At 35.9% G+C, this 19090-nt stretch overlaps 2 pseudogenes across 1 annotated transcript in view; both read right to left on the bottom strand.

The window, feature by feature from the left end:
* LOC149146255 (putative glycosyltransferase 7 pseudogene) overlaps positions 1-11661 on the bottom strand; it is a 37458-nt pseudogene extending 25797 nt beyond the window's left edge. The window contains exon 1 of the transcript XR_016264466.1: positions 11449-11661. The product of XR_016264466.1 is annotated as a putative glycosyltransferase 7 pseudogene (transcript). The remainder of the gene's footprint in view (positions 1-11448) is intronic.
* A 3631-nt stretch (positions 11662-15292) lies between these two features.
* Positions 15293-17102, bottom strand: LOC149146254 (putative glycosyltransferase 7 pseudogene; annotated as a pseudogene).
* Positions 17103-19090: the final 1988 nt, after the last annotated feature.

The following is a 19090-nucleotide window of genomic DNA, read 5'->3' as shown; positions in this document are numbered from 1 at the left end:
TCAAACGGTCATGAGGGAATTCGAAGAGTCACAAGGGTCTAGTTCACCCTTGGCTATATATACCGCTCATTTGTACATGCAAGACACTTTTCACCTTGGCTCCTCCCGCATAGCCTTGAGATTTTGTAGTCTTTTCTTTGAAGAGCGAGTAGTGGCTCCAATGCCCTGCTATCGAGGTTAGTGATGTATGGTGTACGGATGTGTCTTAAAACAGTGGCTCCAACGCCCCGCTATCGGGGTTAGTGATGTATGGTGGCGGATGTGTCTTAGAACTTTCGCTTAATTCAGAAGCCTGTTAACAGGCTAGCACATTTTCACACATGTATTGTATTCATTTGTAAGACTATTAATTGGACGCTTGTAATGCATTTTTCTTTAACCTATACTAACATAGGTGAACTATTTCGGTTGTTTTAGTGCATATGTTGTTGGAAATGTGTTGTATCAGTTGTTATCATTGTCTCGCTTGTGTGGAATACTCTGCCAGACACTTGACATATTCATCCTTGTAAACTTGTTATAATTACCACCGCACTCGTGTGGACTATTTTTCTAGGTGTTATACATACTATTTGTTCACTTTGTGTTTGTGACTTCTGCATCTGTGTGGACTACTCCGCCGGAAGCTGCGCAGATCCTGTTGTGTTGTGTGTCTCTAACTGAGTTGGGACTATTCCCTTTCGACTTGAGACTCACTCTCACCCTCTCCCTCTATAGTGAAAGAACTTAGACACAAGTTACACTAAGCACTCACCAAGCACATGAACCTCGTTGTTTGAAGACTAAGTATACCACTCTCATGTGTTGACAAGCAAGAGCTAAGGCATATCTTTAAGATAATGACAACCGAGCCATCATACGGATGGGACTCCTACACCAAATAGTGTGAGGTCTAGTTGGGACTTCATACTGGGGATATCCCCTTAATGTTGGCGGGTCCAACACCGTCAACAAGACCATTGTTCCTTAAGGGGGGAGGAATCATTAACGGTTTCATTTGTTTCCTTGTTTATTTCAACATTTACTATTTTTAGCAGTTTTTCAGGTCTTGAACTTCCAGAGCAGTGTTGACCCCCTAAACAACGTATTTTTAGGTCTGTTGCATGCCCATCACCGTAGATAGGGGCCTACGAAAAAGTACTCGGAATCACATTTCCAACAAGGTATCGTACACGCCAAACAGAGATAATATGACCAAATCCTATAGTACTCATAGAGACCTTTCCAACAAGGTATCCTACACGCCAAACGTAGATAATATGACCACGTTATGACTCTGGAAATTTGGTTGCCCAACTAACCCCAACGGGGCCCACAAACCCTTGGCATTACATCTCCTGGGGTTAGGGTTGTTGAAAATAGCAACAAGAAATGATAAAAATAGAATCCAGAAATTCCAATTCTAATTTGTCCTTGAATTAAAATTGTGAATTAAAATTGAATCTAGTCTCATCAGGTGCTTGGAAATAATTTATTAATTCATTATGGATTAACTAGTTGGAGAAATTCAAGTTAGAAGTCTTTTTGAAGTCATGCAACAGTTATCCCTTAAATTAAGGAGATTATCCCTTAATTAAGGAAATAAGATTGAGTTATATTGAGTTGTAATTAGTTAGCTTAGTTTACTGAGTTAAGTCCAGTTAAATTAGTTCCAAATTGTTTGATGACCTAATTGTGAGTTATCAGTCAGTTGATGCATGCATGCACTCAACAAGTGTACTCCAGATAATTGAAGATTCCCTCATCAGAAACTCATGCATGTCTATTATGAGAAAGACCTAGTTGAGCTAAATGTCACGGACAATGTACTATCAGTTGCATGTGTTTTCCTATAAAGGAAACTCATGCATGTAGTCAAGGTAAGGTTCCTTGGAGGATTGCGCAGTTCTGACAGGGTGTGAGATCAGTGTTCCACTTGGTTGAGAGTCTTCCACTTGGTAACAGGAGGATCACCCAGGAGAAACAGCACAAGGAAATAGGAGCTTGGAGGGCAGAGGAGAAGGCTTGTGAGAAGCTTTGGTTGCCTGTGAGCATCCAGGAGCATTGTACTGAAGTGTTATTTCTACTACATCTCTATATTTATGGTTATATCTGTAATTTGTTGCGTTCCTATTTAAGTTCATATCAATATTGTATTTGTTTATTGTACACAGGTTTTTGTGTGAAGGATTAAGTCAAACTAATTCTCTTGGGAATTGTGCAAGGAAATAGGAGAATTTCCTATTTTTAGGGGCAGATTTGCGCTAGGAAATAAGAGTTCCTAGCAGGCCTTGTTTGCCTAAGTGTTAGGCAAGCCTTGAGAGAGAGTTTCTCAATATTGTAGGGAGCTTCAGGCTTGAAGCAGATTCTATGTAATAGATCGGATTATTTAGTTGATTCAATACAAGCAAGAAGGGTTTTTCTCAGTTGGGTTCCCTAGATATATTTTGTGTTCTATGCGTAAATTATGTTTATATTCATTGTTTTCTTTTCACAGAATTTTGGTAGAGAAATCTTGTGTATTTTGTGATCAGTTTGTTCTCATTAGCAGTTGCATAGTTTCAAGGATTTTCTACAACACAATTGACACAAGATATATCCTAGGAAACCATTTCGGGAGAAAATTCCAACTAGAAGGTGAGGCCACTTTGCTCTCTTTCTCTGAATAGAAAATGGTTGAGTACAAAGAAATATGACATGTGGCCCGTGGGCTACTATATTGCACAAATCCTCTATGTGCTCTCTCTCTATCTCTCTTGGCCACTCTTTTTATCCACAGAACAAAATACACTTGAAAAGAATGGAACCCCTTTTCCTTCCAATGGCCTAGTTATAACATAGTGTGATAGCCTACTAGTGGTTAGGTTTGACTCCTTCAACTCTTAACCATAGTTACAATATGGACTCTTCTAGAGTCTTCTTCATCATGATCATGTGGCTAACCTTTTAGCATGAATAATGGGGGCTAACGTGGAATCCTCTCAAATTATGGTGGTCAAACTAAGAAGGTCGACTTCTGAGTGGCATAACTTTTGCATATGGACTCCTATTTAGATGATTCTTGTGTCATTGGAAGGGTATCTATGTGTAGAATAGGAAAATAAAAAGTGTTGTGCTAAAGATGCAAAGTTTTACCCCCAAAACATGTTTGCTACCTCAAAATGCTCTCAGAAGGTTTCAGACCCAAAATTGCCAAACTGCGTCCCGTCGGTAAAAATGATTCTTTGAGTTGATTCCTCCACTTTTTCCAATATGAAAAAAATGAGTTGGATGAAAAACAATATAATGATACAATCCAGATCAATAGGGCACAAGGTTGTGTGAAACCTATTAAACCATACAATGAGCACTTTGTGTACAGTGGTGATCGAATGACTCAAGCTTGAGGTTAGGAAACATAGTGTGGGCTCAAGATCTCAACGAGGAGGTACAAAGGTCATTCTGAAAAGAAAAATGTTATAAAAAAATTGAGAAGAATACACATCCTACCTATATGTTCAATGTCCAAAATTTCCTACAACAAACTGAAGAACTTGGTGAGATCATGGTAAACTCTTTGGATCATCTTGTTATGCATGTATACTTGGTGAAGGGAAATTAAAACGTGTCCTTGCCTTTTCTCGGGATTTGTTAAAGATACATATTAAGCTATTTTTTATGTAACCAGCTCACAAATAGAAGAAAAAAAAGATCAACGACTTCAAAATCATCATCTACAAGAGGGAAACCTCCTTTACATTACACAAATGAATAATTCTTGGATGATACAAATGACAAAACCTTCTTTCTATATATAGGAGTCTAAGGGGTCACAATATAATCAAAGCCGACATAACAATAATAATATAAGGACACAACAATAACAATAGTGGGCTTCTATGGGGCACAATAATAACAATATGAGGACAATAGGGGCACAACAATAACAATAAGGGCTACAATGACAATAGTAATGGGGGAATCACTAGTATTATAGGGATCTAACATTCCCATCTCCTTCAAAAAAGTGTTGTCCTCAATGCTTGAGTAGTTCTGAATGCTTTTGTATAAAATTATCACCCTACCATGTGGAATATTCAGTGGGTAACTTCTTCCACTTGATGAGATACTCCGAAATTGATCGATTTCGTAGCTGTCAAGTTTTTATTTCTATGACTGCTTCAGGTTTCAATATGATTTTTCCTTCCTCGTCAAGTTCTAGCAATGTTGTTTGAACTACGAGTTTATCACATATAACCTTCTTTAAGCATGAAACATGGAAAACTAGGTGCAAGCTCCAATTTGTATATCATAATACCAATCTTTTGCAACACCTTGTACGGACCATAATACTTTGGTGATAATTTATTATATTTCTTAGCTTGCTTGAGGGACATTTTTTTATATGGTTATAGCTGTAGGAATACCTAGTCACCTACATCAAAACTTCTTTCACTGCGATGTTGATCTGCTTGTTGTTTCATTCTATTTTGGGCCAAAGTGAGGTTATCTCTTAAGAGTTGGAGAACTTGTTGTTGATGCTTGATGTGATCTTCCACTGCTTGAACCTTAGAATTTTCTCTTAAATATGGTGTGATGTACAGTGGATGATATCCATAAAGTGCCATAAATGGGGTCATTTTTGTTGCAGTATGGAAGGAAGTGTTATACTACCATCCAACCAGAGGCAACCATTTGACCCATTGTATTTGTTTATCAGATACAAAGCAACGAAGATATCATTCCAAACATTTGTTTACTATCTCAATTTTCCCATCAAATTGAGGATGATAAGATGAATTATGAGCTAATTGAGTACCAAGACAACAAAATAATTTTGTCCAAAAATTTCCCGTGAAAATGGGATCTCTATCGCTTACAATAATATTTGGGTTTCCCTGTAGCTTTTCAATTGTTTCCATAAATGTAGTAGAAACTGTATCGGCTTTAAATGGATGTGATAATGCACAAAAGTGTGCATACTTGGTAAGTCTATCAACTACCACCATGATGACACTATTTCCTTCGGACTTGGGTAAACCTGTGATAAAATCCATTGAAACCTCCTCCCCACGTTGGCTTGGAATGGATAAAGGTTGTAATAGACCTGGGGTCTTAATTTTTTCAACTTTATTTTGTTGGCAAACCAAACATTCCACCACAAACTTTTGAATATCTGATTTAAGGCCATCCCAAAAAATTCCTTCTTAACCCTGTGGTAAGTTTTTAAAAATTTTGAGTGCCCTCCTAAGGGAGAGGTGTGCAATTCCATAAGAACCTTTTGTTTGAGTTGGGAATTCTTACATAGATATAAGCGATCTTTGTACCATAACGAATCATTTTCCCAGTTAAATGTATCAGATGTATTGGGATCTTGTTGTATATTTTGAATGTGTGCCCACACTTCTTCGTCATTCTTCCATTCATCCCTTGCTTCGTTTATCCAATCTGGTTGGATAAACGAAATGGCGCAAAGCAATGCTTCCACATCCTCATCCTTTCTTGAGAGTGCATCTGCCACAACATTTTGCTTCCCTTTTTTGTAGATGATTTCAAAGTCATAACTTAACGTCTTTGTGACCCATTTTTGCTGCTCTTCTGAATGTAATCTTTGTTCTAAAAAGTATTTAAGACTATCATAATCCATTTTTACCTTGAAGTGCCTTCCCATTAGGTAGGGTCGCCATTTCTTAAGTGCATGTAGTATTGCCAACATTTCCTTAAATACTTTCCTTTGATTGGACGACTTTCGAAAGCAATGGGTCTTTCTTCTTGCATTAAAACAACACCAATTCCATTTCATGGGGCATCACATTCCACAATAAAGGTTTTTGTGAAGCCCGGCGTAGCTAAGACCGGTGCTTGGCACATTGCCTCTTTAAGATGTTCAAAGGCCTTCATTGCTTATGGAGTCCATGAAAATGCATCTTTCTTCAATAATGTTGTTCGAAGTGTTGCTATTCGCCCATAATTCTTAACAAACTTGCGATAATACCCTGTCAACCTGAGAAATCCTCACAGATGCTTTATGGTTGTGGGGATTTTCCATTCCTTAATGGCTTTAATTTTGCTAGGTTCTACCTTCACAACTTCATGAGATACAATATGACCCAGAGATTCCACCTCTTGTACTCCAAAGAAACATTTGGAGGTTTTTGCATATAATTGTTTCTCCTCCAACAATTTGAGCATCCTGTCAACATGTTAAACATGATCCCTCCAAGACTTGTTGTAGATTAGTATATCATCAAAAAATACTAACACTAATTTTCTAAGGAAGGGTTTGAAAATTGAATTCATCAAACCTTGAAATGTAGACGGTGCATTGGTAAGGCCAAAAGGCATGACCAAAAACTCATAATGATCCTCATGAGTTCCAAATGTTGTTTTTGTAAAGTCTTCAGTATTCATTCTGATTTGATGATATCCTGAACGAAGATCTAACTTGGTGAAGTAAATTGATCCATGCAATTCATCCAATAATTCATCAATGACAGGAATGAGAAATTTATCTTTAATAGTGAGCTTGTTGAGCTCCCTATAACCCAGACACATGTGCCATGACTCATCCTTCTTGTGCACCAATACTACTGGAGCAGAGAAAGAACTTTGACTAGGTTGAATTATACTAGCCTTTAACATTTCTGCAACCATACGTTCAATTTCACTCTTTTGGGCATAGGGATATTTGTAAGGCCTAATGTTTAGAGGAACACTTCCTGGAATCAAATGAATAGCATGATCATGATCACAAATAGGTGGAAGGCCTTTGGGAGTCGCAAATACCTTGGAATGATTGTCCAAGACTTTTTGGAGATCTGGGGAAATAGATGATTTCGATGTGGGAACCTCTAGCGAACATAATTGTGCAATTATGCCTCTTTGTTCTTTCTTTAGAAGCTTTGTCATTCTGTTAGAGCTGATTATCTTTCCCAATTTCCCTGTCATACCTCTTAATTCAACTTCTTTTCCTTCCAAAGAAAATTTCATGAAAAGTTCTTGAAAATTAAAAGCTATTGTACCCAACGATTGTAGCCATTGGACTCCTAGTACAATATCAGCACCACCCATTGGAATGGAAAGCATTTGGCTATCCAATACATATTCTCCCACGGATAACTTGATATTATGGAACTTTCTAGAGAAATTTATGGCTCCTCTACTTGCAACTATCACTTGACACTATGGTGCTGGATATAGAAAGAAATTCAATTCCTTGGCTATCTTACAATGAATAAAATTATGGGTACTTCCTAAATCAATCAACACTATTACATTTTACTTCTTGATATGTCCTTCTATCTTGATAGTTTGAGGAGTGGTAATTCTGGCCAATGCATTACAAGATATGGTCGGATTCATTTCTTCTTTCTCTAGGTTTTGTTCCTGGTGTATATCCTCTTCTTTTGGCATTTATTGTTCATTGTTTTTAGTTTCTTCTTTTCTTAGCACACTTATGACCTTGAGTGTATTTGCTATCACAACAGTAACAAAGCATTTTTTCTCTTTTTTCTTCCAATTGTTGTAGTGTCAACTTTGTAGTTTGTGGAAGGCTATGAGCAACAACACCTCCATCTTTACAGTTGTGAATGGTAGGCTTCCTTGTTGTCATAATTTTGCTTTCCATTTTTCTTGCTAACTTAAATGTCTTCTCCAATGAATCAGGTTCCCAAAGAAAAACCTCATGTTGGATGTTATCATTTAAAGTCTCTATGAACACATCAATCCTATGCTCCTCTAGAAGATTTTTTACTCTTATATTCAATTTTTGGAAGTCCTCAATGTGCTCCATCATTGAAATCTTTTGTTTGAGATTTATCAATTGGCTAAAACAAGTGTTTATTTTTGTATCCTCATAATGTGCTATCATTTATTTTGTAAAAATTTCCCAAGTGACAATTTGTTTACGAGATCAAAGCCACCGATACTATACAAACTGATTTGGTTCCAAATATAAAGTTGCAATGCGTACCTTTTGTGTGTTTTGCGCAATATGGAGATCGAAATATTGTCCCATCTATAGTATCCATGTTACGGGATCCTTGCCATCAAACTTTCTCATATTGATCTTTGAAACATGGTGGGTTTTCAATCCACCGTTAGAGTCTATGAAATCATGATTAACATTTCTTTAGTTCTCCTCATGAGTTTCCTTTACTATCCTTTCGCTATTAGTAAGCATTTCTTGTAGCAAATTTGTCAAATATGTCTTCAAATCTTCCATGTTTCTTTTAAATTTTTCTTCAATACCATCCATCTTAGTTTCCACGTCTATCTTCGAATCTTCCATGTTGCCTTTAAGTTTTTCTTATATACCATACATCTTAGCTTCCACACCTTTTTTAAACCATCCATCTTATCTTCCACGCCTTTCTTTAAACTATCCATCTTAGCTTCTATTACTTTTTGTGAGAGTGAATTTTGTTGCACTTGGTCTTGTAATTTTGATATATCATCTTGCACTTCTTCATTTTCTTCATGAGTCATGCTAGAGATTTCAGGTTGCTTACTAGGTGTTTTTGTTTTCTTTCTTTGGGGCATCAATTAATGATAATAATGTTTCACTATGCCATTTGAATTCCTTCAAACTAATTTTTCAAAACAAACTTATGCAAAATTTAATAAAAACTACACACATTTTTTCACTTTGTAGGAGCTCAATATTGGATATGTTGTATCTCTGTAACTTTGGATCACCAAGGTATGAAATTGCATCCTGCGATAACCCTCTGAGTCTCCTTTCCAACCCCATAAGTCTGGTCAAGATTGGATTCTCCAAGGAAGAGTTATGTTAAATCTCCCACAATGACCTGATTATACACTTCTTCAGTAGAGTGAACTTGTACGAAGTGCCACAAGTCACTGTTTTGACCTTAGGACCTGAAACCGATACAAAGAAAACTATAGGTCGTCTTCTTTTTGTAACTTTTTACGAAATTTCAATCTGATGCTCAGAGAGAAAGTTATGACGATTTTCCCCAGGTCACCTGTTTTAGATATAATTTGGGAGCCTGCAAAAACCCTAACTTCCTTGGATCCTATCTCTGAAAATATAGCGAGAAAAGATCTAAAATTCGGACCCGAGGTTCATCGATATTTCGGATCAAATGGGTTTTAATTTCAGCTTCTGAAACGTCATAGAAAAAAAGTTATAGCGAAAATTCCATGATGACCTGTTTGGAGTAGCGAAACCCTAAAATCCAAAGCTTTGATACCAAATGTTATGTAACCAACTCACAAAATAGAAGAAAAGATAGATCAACAACTTTAAAATCAGCCTCTTCGAGGGGGAAACCTCCTTTACATTACACAAATGAATAATTCTTGAATGATACAAATGACAAAACCTCATTTCTATATATAGGAGTCTAAGGGGTCACAATATAATCAAAGCTGACATAACAATAATAATATAAGGGCACAACAATAACAATAGTGGGCTTCTATGGAGCACAATAATAACAATATGGGGACAATAGGGGCACAACAATAACAATAAAGGATACAATGACAATAGTAATAGGGGAATCACTAGTATTATAAGGGCCTAACACTATTCAACTAATACATTAATGCATCTTGTTAGAATTGACTACTCTAACAACTGCAAGGTGAAGTTGTGAAGATTCAAGATGAAGATGTCAAGTATGTGCATGATTACAAAGTATTTGAGGTAAAAGGATACCAAATATGAATACATAGACACCTAGGTCATGAATCACCATAGAAGAGGGGCATGGTATTCTTGTCATGTATGCCATGTATTTCTTGTTGTTTTTTGTAGTGTTGCAATACATATACAATGTATAAATCATTCTCTATCTACTTAAGAAAGAATTGTTGTAGCTAGAAGGGAGTTCTAACTACTTGTTTTGCTCCATGAATTGTTTGTCAAATGGTTCACTATAAGTCTTCATTGGCAATTGCATAGAGAATTGAGATGGTTACATCCTATATCTAAATTGTTTTCCTACATAATTGGTGAGCACCATGGTTGGTTTCCTAAGTGTCTCGTTAGATGGAGATATTTCCATATGATGGCCATTTGCTTAGTCTTTACAATGAATATGATGCTATGCCTCAGAGCACAAGAAGTTCTCAATCAATTTGTGACACTAGTGGTACTAATGGTTGCCAGTTAGTATGTGATGACAAGTCTTCTACAAGTGAATGGAGGAGCATGGACGCTTTATGAGATGGAAGTGAGTTGCATTATTCTCGCTTCAGAAGCCAATAATTGATTTTAGATTGAATTTTTTAAGAGGAATGCTGATTTTGCAATAGGAAGGATAGATATTCTAGATATAATAGAGATTTTCTTGGGAAAACATGTGACAATGCTTGAGGAAGTGTTGTGGTAATAATGGAGAACAAATGATGATGGAAAAACAAAGGTAAAATTGTTCTCCACTACTACCACAACATCATCACAAGTATTATCACCTATTTTCCTTAATAACTCTATACTAGCAATTATCCCAAAAGGTACAAAGAGAGGCCGATAGGATTATTAAATTGGAATTGTTGAACTTTTCTAGAAAAGTTAATTGGTTTGTGGAAAACCTTGTTTTCTTCGACTGGATCATTGTGCAATTATTTTTCTTTAGATGTTTTGTTTATATCTATATTACAAGGAACACATTGAATGTCTTATTTCATTTTAGAGTAAGTTAATTACCCAAAATCAAGAGGTTAAGTTAATTACCCAAAATCAAGAAACCTCTATAGATGGCCAAGCATATACAAAGCTTGCTAGTGACCAAGGCAATAACCACGATGACTATCCCCTACCAATATATTTCATTGAAAACCATAATTGTATAGTGCATTTAGAAAGTCAAAACATAATAAGCAAATGTATTGTGTGTAGAACATAGATAAACTGTTGAACAAGTTGCAGCCTATTCAAAGGCCTAATCTTGTTTGGATTTTCTGATGGGTAAAGCAGATTTATCTGTCTAGACGTCTAAAAGATTTGATTTAGTAATTCTTCAATTGGAAAGAAACTTAACAATAAAAATTATTCCCTGAAGCTTTTACTAGTGTTTAATATGTGTAAAAATAAATAAATAAAATAAAAATAATATAATATTATAAATTCTTGAAAATTTTGGAAGAGTTTATAGTGATGGTTTTGATCTTGTTGGAGACTGATGCATAGCACATGCTATTGTGTTAATAATATTTGACTAAATTATTAATTATTTATATATAATATTGATTAGAAATTAGATCTCTGCCTCACAAAACCAGAGGATTAGAGTTGACAGAATTGTAAATCATTATAAATTTTTATATAACAGAAAAGTTGTGATTTTTCCAAGTAATTTTCCAAATAAATCTATTGTTTATTTTGGTTCTGTTAAGAAAAATGTGTCTGAAAGTCAATCCTCGCAAGCCATTACTATAATAATTAGAATGTGAACGTGCAGTTAAATAAATAGATCCATACCGAAATCCAGTTGAGAGGGGATTTCTAGGAGTACTTACATGTGAGCGGAGTGGGGATCCGTCTTCAGTGCCCCTTCTGAGGCACCGGTGTTTCTACGGCTGAGTGTGAGGGATCTTCTTTACTACTGCATCATGCAAATGACATTTTAAAACACATGAAAACTAGTTGGCAGAAGATTTATTAAGGGTAAAGCGTTGAACTTCGAATTGCTTTATCCCTCGGCATCGTTAATAGATGTAAAGTTGCTCCCGCAGTGAAACTTGGAATGAGTTGTATTCCATGTACTGCACAGCAGAACTCGGAGTGTGTCTGAAAGTCAATCCTCGCAAGCCATTACTATAATAATTAGAATGTTAACGTTCAGTTAAATAAATAGATCCATACCGAAATCCAGTTGAGAGGGGATTTCTAGGAGTACTTACATCTGAACGGAGTGGGGATCCGTCTTCAGTGCCCCTTCTGAGGCACCGGTGTTTCTACGGCTGAGTGCGAGGGATCTTCTTTACTACTACATCATGCAAATGACATAAACACATGAAAACTAGTTGGCAGAAGATTTATTAAGGTAAAGCGTTGAACTTCGAATTGCTTTATCCCTCGGCATCGTTAATAGATGTAAAGTTGCTCCCGCAGTGAAACTTGGAATGAGTTGTATGCCGCATACTGCACAGCAGAACTCGGAGGTGAAAAGAAGGCAACTCAACCGATGTTTGGAAAAAGTAGTCAAAGTGCAGACGAAAACGGAGACAATACCGAGGTAATAATAGAAAGCTTTGTTTTCAAATTCTGGTTTCCATTAAAAAAAAATAAAAAAAAATGTGTGCCACATGTTGAATGGGAAAAAGCAATAAAAATATTTTCAAGAGTGACATAAAAGAATGGGAAGAAGCAGTAAAAATATCTTGCCATGCCACAGAGCTCACAACAGAACTCAGAGGTGAAAAGAATGCAACTCAACCGATATTTGGAAAAAGCAGTGACGCTACGAATCAAAGGTTGAAAGTGTCTCCCCTAATCAAACAGAGCAGGGTAAAAGTGTTGACGAAGAAGTTGCTGCATAGGAAGGCCTAACGGCCTAATTATATCTATGACATCTGTCCTTCATGTTGCAAACTTAATTATGTGATTTGTTTGGAACAAAACAAACTTGACCATACTGTAATGTGAGTCACACATTGTATTTGCGATGAAGTATATAAGTCATGTTTGTTTTGATATATTGGACTTTGAAGAATTAAGCATTTACCTAGTGTTTCCATGGGATAGAGTATGTATATATCTATATCTATGTATGTAACATGTAAAGGGCATATCATTATAAGACCTAGAGAGGCATGCATACCCCTTTTCCATGTGTCCTTGATGACTTGGATAACTTATCTAATATAGTGCAATAACCTCTATTAGGGTTGTCTAACACTTGGAGGAGTGGGCCATGTCTTGGCTAGATGCTCTATGAGTGGATCATATCATTGGTTATGGACTCCATTATAATGTTCTTTACACTTTGAGTGAACCCCATTGGTTATAGACTTTGGAAGTGAAGTTTAAATTTTGAGGGAGTTCATCAAGGGGATGAATGAACCATGTACACAAAGGAACATCCTATTAGATCAATGGTTGTAGTAGTTAGGTACCAATGCATTCCAGTGGATGATTATTCTTTTTATGTGGAGGTACGAGGTGATGGTACCAAGATTAATCAAATATGAACCTTTCAATTGAGGAGGTTCTTCAATTCACAATGAGGCATTTGATACAAAGAAGATGTTGAAAACCTCAAGAGGTGAAGATTAAAAGTAGTAATTGTTAAGGGGCAATGTTGGAGTATGTAACTCCTATTTGTTGTTGTTTATATGATTGGTCATTATTAGGTAGAGTTCATTTCTACTAGGAATATTTCCTTGTTTATAGGAAATTGTTAGGCCTATGCCTGTCATATTTGTGGTTGTTTATATTATCGGTCATTATTAGGTAGAGTTCATTTCTACAAAGAATATTTCCATGTTTCTAGGAGATTGTTAGGCCTAGTTGGATTTGAGAGATTTTATCCAACTAGATGCTTTTAAATTGATGTGTGATTGATATGTTCCCTCAACAGATATGTTATGTGTCAAAGATAGTCTCTCTATCTTGAAACAACATTCATGTATTTATTTTTGTACTATTACATTGTTTAACACTAATGCTCAACACAATTTTGATGTGCAATAATATCTACTCTCCAATTATGTAATATTTTATTTATGTCTCACATTTTTATTAATATATTTAATTTCTTTTATTTATTTTCAATATATAAATCAAATTGATTTATAAGCTTGAATATTTTATAAATGTATAAATAAATTTATCAAAATAATTTTTGCAAAAATTTTAAATTGATCAAAATAAATTTATAAATATTTATAAAAACAATTCACTTAATTTCTAAATATTATATAATATATATTAATTAATTAAATTTATTAAAATTAACCACCAACCTCTCACAAATGAGGCTCTCAGAAATGTAATATTATGATTCTTCAAGCTTGTGAGATGACCGAATCTCAAGGGCGATAAATACCCCTCCAGTTTTGCCCATCTAAACTTCAAAATTAGGAAAGCCATAGGCAATTTACTCCCAGTTTTGCCCATCTAAACTTCAAAATTAGGAAAGCCATAGGCAATTTACTCCTATAGTGCAGCAATTACATTACTTTGACTACCAACGTCAAAAGCGCAACTCTAGTATAGCACTTTTTCCATTTGTGAAACGTTTATTAAGAGTCCATTTAAATCACCAGTGTAGTCAATGTTAGCTCAAAGAAGAAAATTAATATAGCAAAGATTAAAATGAATTTTCATGAGCTCCATAGTGAAACAGGTCGTTGGGCAGTTCCTACAACGCCATGGACCAAAAGGATATACCATATATGTAAGAATAGGAATATCGAGGATGAAAACCACTTCCTCTTAGAGTGCCCCGCGTATAACCACATTAGATCTCAGTTTCACAATCTTTGTTACAATACTCTTTGTTACAATAATGACCTTCCTAGCCTTTTACAATGTCAAAATTATAGTGAGTTCGGGAGGCTTCTCTCCAAGCTTTTTGAGCATAGGAATAAAATCTTAAATCAAAATAGATAATTTGTTTCTTTAGGTCCGATACACCATTACGGACGTTAACCACCACCACCACCACCACCATCATGTTTCTTGATGAAAATTCACATATGTGAGATTTATTGTCAATGTTTAGAAGTTGGTTACAACCAGATTATTGTCAAAAACATGAAAAAAAAATAGATAATAAATTTGGCATCTGTACATTTTCCTTTATAATAAACAATTTATAAAATACCTACCAGCTCTGACAAATCATAAACTACATGCAAGTATTTCTGAAAAAATCATAAATTGTCCAGTATTTCTGACAAATCTAGTATTCAGAAGGCTAACAAGTTCCAAAGGAATTGTTGAATTCTTCATTTATTTATCTATTTTTATCTTATATTCATTGATTTCCATCGTGACTTACTGATTTTGATCATATATATATCCAAAAAAATAGAATAATTACACTACTACGACCGAAAATATCTGTACAACAAACTCATACATTTATTAGTGTGATTGTGAAGCCAGTCTAGCAAGTTAAAATATGTCTGTATAACAGAGTCACAAACTCACTGCCATGTTGAACAGGTTGAAAATGTCTGTATAACGAACTTATACAGCCTGACTGTTAGAAAGTCATCCATAATAATTGAATTATGCCATACATCCATCGAAGTAACGTCAAAGTAAACATAACCAGCACAGGGGGGCAAATATGAATTGAATTAGGCCATACACTCATCAAAGTAAACATAACCAGCACAGGGGGGCAAAAGGGAAAAGACAATTCTCCAAAGAGAAAAGCAACCTTGACCTTAGCTAAATCAGTGCATACAATCATATATTTCATTGGTGTGCATCATTCCTTAAATAATAAAGTAGCATTCATTACCTACAAAATAATGGGGACTATCATATTGTCTACACAACTGAAAAAATAAAGCAGAAAAAATGACAGATTTTGGGCCATTCAAGATGGGAAATAAAATGATTGAATAGGATTTACATGGGAAGACTGGAGATTATCATGTCTGAAGCCATAGTTTTTGAGCACCTGATCATCTGCAAAATTCAAGGCCCTCTCCATCCCCTTCCAACAATTCTCCCCTTTATAAATCTTATTGTGGTCTCCACTGCAGGGCTGGCACCCTGTAAAATGTGTCACAAATGGCCTCCTCCTCCTCACCATTATATCATCATTATCACTATAAAAATTCTTATTATCCCGCATGTGGTGCTCCCTCATCTCTGCATAATCCCTGTTCATTTTCTCTGCATGCCTCTTATTCAACATTGGGTTCTCCTTCTCCATGGCCTCATACTTCTCTGTGATGTTCTCATAAGTCCCCACAATATCGACCCAGTATCCATTGAGATAATATTTGTGCTCTATGAAAATCCTATCAGCCCACTTGTCCTTCTCCTTGAGCAGCAGGTAAACAAGGGCAGACTGGTCATCTGAACTATTGAAAGCCCTATCAGACAGAACCTTAGACAACAGCTTCCCCGATGAAACATACAGAGGGCTCTGGGGGCCCATCACAGACCACCGCTCCAAGAACTCTATCGACCACTCACAGTTCCTGATGAGGAAAATCCCTGCATTCAGGCTCACCCAGCTCCGCTTCTCATACACCAGATGATCCCAGCCATGTACTACCAGGTTGTAATCCCTATACCTCTCCCATGGAATCACAAAATCCATGTCTGTGATGGCTGCGTCAGAGTCCATCCACCAGATCCATTCTGCCTCTGGGTGAGCCACCATGGCTGCCCTCACCAAAGGAATCTTGGCCCAGAAAGTGGTCATGTGCTCTTCCAACAGCACATTATTGTAAAATATATCAATCCCATGGAGTCTGCAGTAGTCCACCTTGTTCTTGAAGAACCTTAGAAGCAGATGATCTCCAATGGGGTTCCTGCAAGCGACAGCCTGAGACCCAGACACCATTAAAACCCTCGGTTTCCCATCATCAGTGAAGTTTTTCACTTGTGGGTGTCTGTCAAGCCACAGCTTTCTCTTTCTATCCCAGTCTCTAATTGGTTGTCCAATGGTGTAAGTGACTTCAGGATTGTTGTAAAAATTCTCAGAACTCTTCTCCCATTCATCAACAGTGTGGTCCACTCTGTTCCTACCAGTACTCCCACTATTCCCATTACTGAAACATTGATCAGGGCATTTTGGGGAAACAGAGAGCTCTGCTTCCATTTCCATGCTTGAATTTGTATACCCAATTCTCCAAAAAACCCATACAAGCAACAGTGCTGAAACGGCACCTCCCATGAATATAAGCCCATCATTCAAACTCTCCATAATTTGCTTCAATCTTTTCAGGGAACCCTTCAATGGCCTTGCAGATCCTCCCTGTAAAGGGCCCTTGCAAAGCACATCCTCATCCATAGCTATCACAACAAACCCTTCAAAATTCTCACTGATCCTCTCCAAAACATGGTATGGAAGGTGGCACTTTATTTCTGCTGCTGTGCCTGTACCATGACCCAAAAGTCTTTAGTAATTAACAGCCATTCAGTACACGGTAATTAAAGTCTTTATGCATGATGTGTATGCTATTCAGTGAATAAAATATCCGACTTTATGCTTGCATGTATATATATACATAATGTGTATATGCTGTAGCCTACCTCAAGTTCCTCAGGTACTTTCATGCCATAGATCTTTACTTTTTAACTCACTTAGTGTTTGGTTCTGCAAATGTATCAATGCCGACGAGTTGTCAAATTTGTCCTATATTATTGTTGATGGTTAGAATTCCATGCCACGGCGATAGCGAAATTGATACTTTTAATTTCAATGAAAAAATGAAAAATTAAAATTAATATCAAATTTGGAATGCTAATAAAAATATTAAGGACACTGATCAAATTCATAAAACTTTTAATACCGAAGCATGACAAAGTAACAAACATATACACAATGTATATATTCCTATTCCACAAATAAGTGTCCAACGGCAGCGTTTCATTTGGGCGTCCTCCATACGTCGGAGTCGCATTCATATTAAAAGGTCATTCCCAATATGCGTATACTCAGTGCATATATCCGACCTCAGGCGGCGGGTCGTGCGTGTGGGGTATGCATATATAGACAATTTGAAATAAAGCGGTCAATGCAGACGGTCGGTAGATGGGAGAATGCAATTGCTTTTCGCAGGAAATACTCAGAATTGACAGGACTGCTTTAACGGCCGGTAATTGCGTTAATGGCCGACCGTTGTCTTTTTTTGTCCCAATCTTAAAAATCAGCTTTGGAGTTTTTCGAAGAAATCTTTTGGGTACAGTTCCCACCTCCCCCGATACTGTCATCAAATTCCTTCTCGAATACCTTGGACTAAGTGAAGAATGAAACTTTGGGTCATTCGAAATTTTGGTTGGTTTTTCGCAATCATTGACATTAATTAACGATAATTTTCCCCAATCATTAAAGATTAATGAATCATAATTTTAAATGGAATTTGGATGTGCTAATCAATTAGAATTTAGTTGCGCATTTTTATGCGATAATGATGATATCGTCTTCACCTATGCAGCGTATTAACACAATTTAACTAGATAATAATGGAAGGATGTTAATCTCGTCCGGATGAAACGCCCGACAAATGATATTTGATATGATTTTCTTTGAAAATTTTTTCCAGTTTTAAGAATACTATATTTTTATATTGAAAATAGGAATTCGTGGTTATTTTTATATTGAAAATAGGAATTCGTGGTTATTTTCATGTTGAAAATAGGAATATTATAATTTTGAAATAAATAAGTTTTAGAGTAATAATAAAAATATTAAATAAAGAAAGATTATTTTTAAATTTTAATTAGTATTGAAAATACTAGTATCAGTGAAATATTGGTAAGGGTCCAGAAAACATATTATCTGTAATATTGGCCAAAATATTAGTAAATATAAAAAAATTGCATAATATATTCAGATTTTTCAGATTTTTAAATATATAAAGCAAACACAACATGAAATAAACACATTGGCATACAATTATGAAGAAAGCATTGATATATATGTAGTGGATGTAAAATAAAAATGATAACATCAAAGACACTATTGATCCCTGATCATTGTCCAATCAAGGACTCAAATGTGGAGAACTAATGCAAAATAACATCACATATATAAAAGTATCTCATTATCATGAGTTATATGTAGCAAAACAAATAAAACTCGCAGGTATCTATCCGAGATCAATACCCTCCCCCTAGCAGCTATCTTTTTGTCTTTTTCATCAATTGCTTCAAGAGCTTTTTGTATAAGCTTTGTACTAGAAGTCGTATAAAGCCCAACATCATGTCCAAGGAGTCTAGCCAGATGGTATTTCAATCACGTAACCCTCCTGTCATCTTGGTCCCACACAATTTGCATGATAGATATGTTTGATTTGTCCTACCATCAGGCTCCCATACTCCCAAAATGTGTCCAAGGCTTTTGACATATTTGTAGTGAACTAATTCAAACCTAAGGCACTAAAAAAAACAAAAAAATTGGCATTAAACACCCACACACAAAAAATAATAAGTAATAACCACCTCATTAAATTTTTTTTATAT

This window comes from Pinus tabuliformis, chromosome X (assembly GCF_031772625.1).
Source record: "Pinus tabuliformis cultivar Carrire ecotype Pingquan chromosome X, CPIR1, whole genome shotgun sequence".
Lineage (NCBI taxonomy): Eukaryota > Viridiplantae > Streptophyta > Pinopsida > Pinales > Pinaceae > Pinus > Pinus tabuliformis.
Note: the sequence above shows the minus strand (reverse complement) of the source record. Positions and strands in the feature narration are given on the sequence as shown.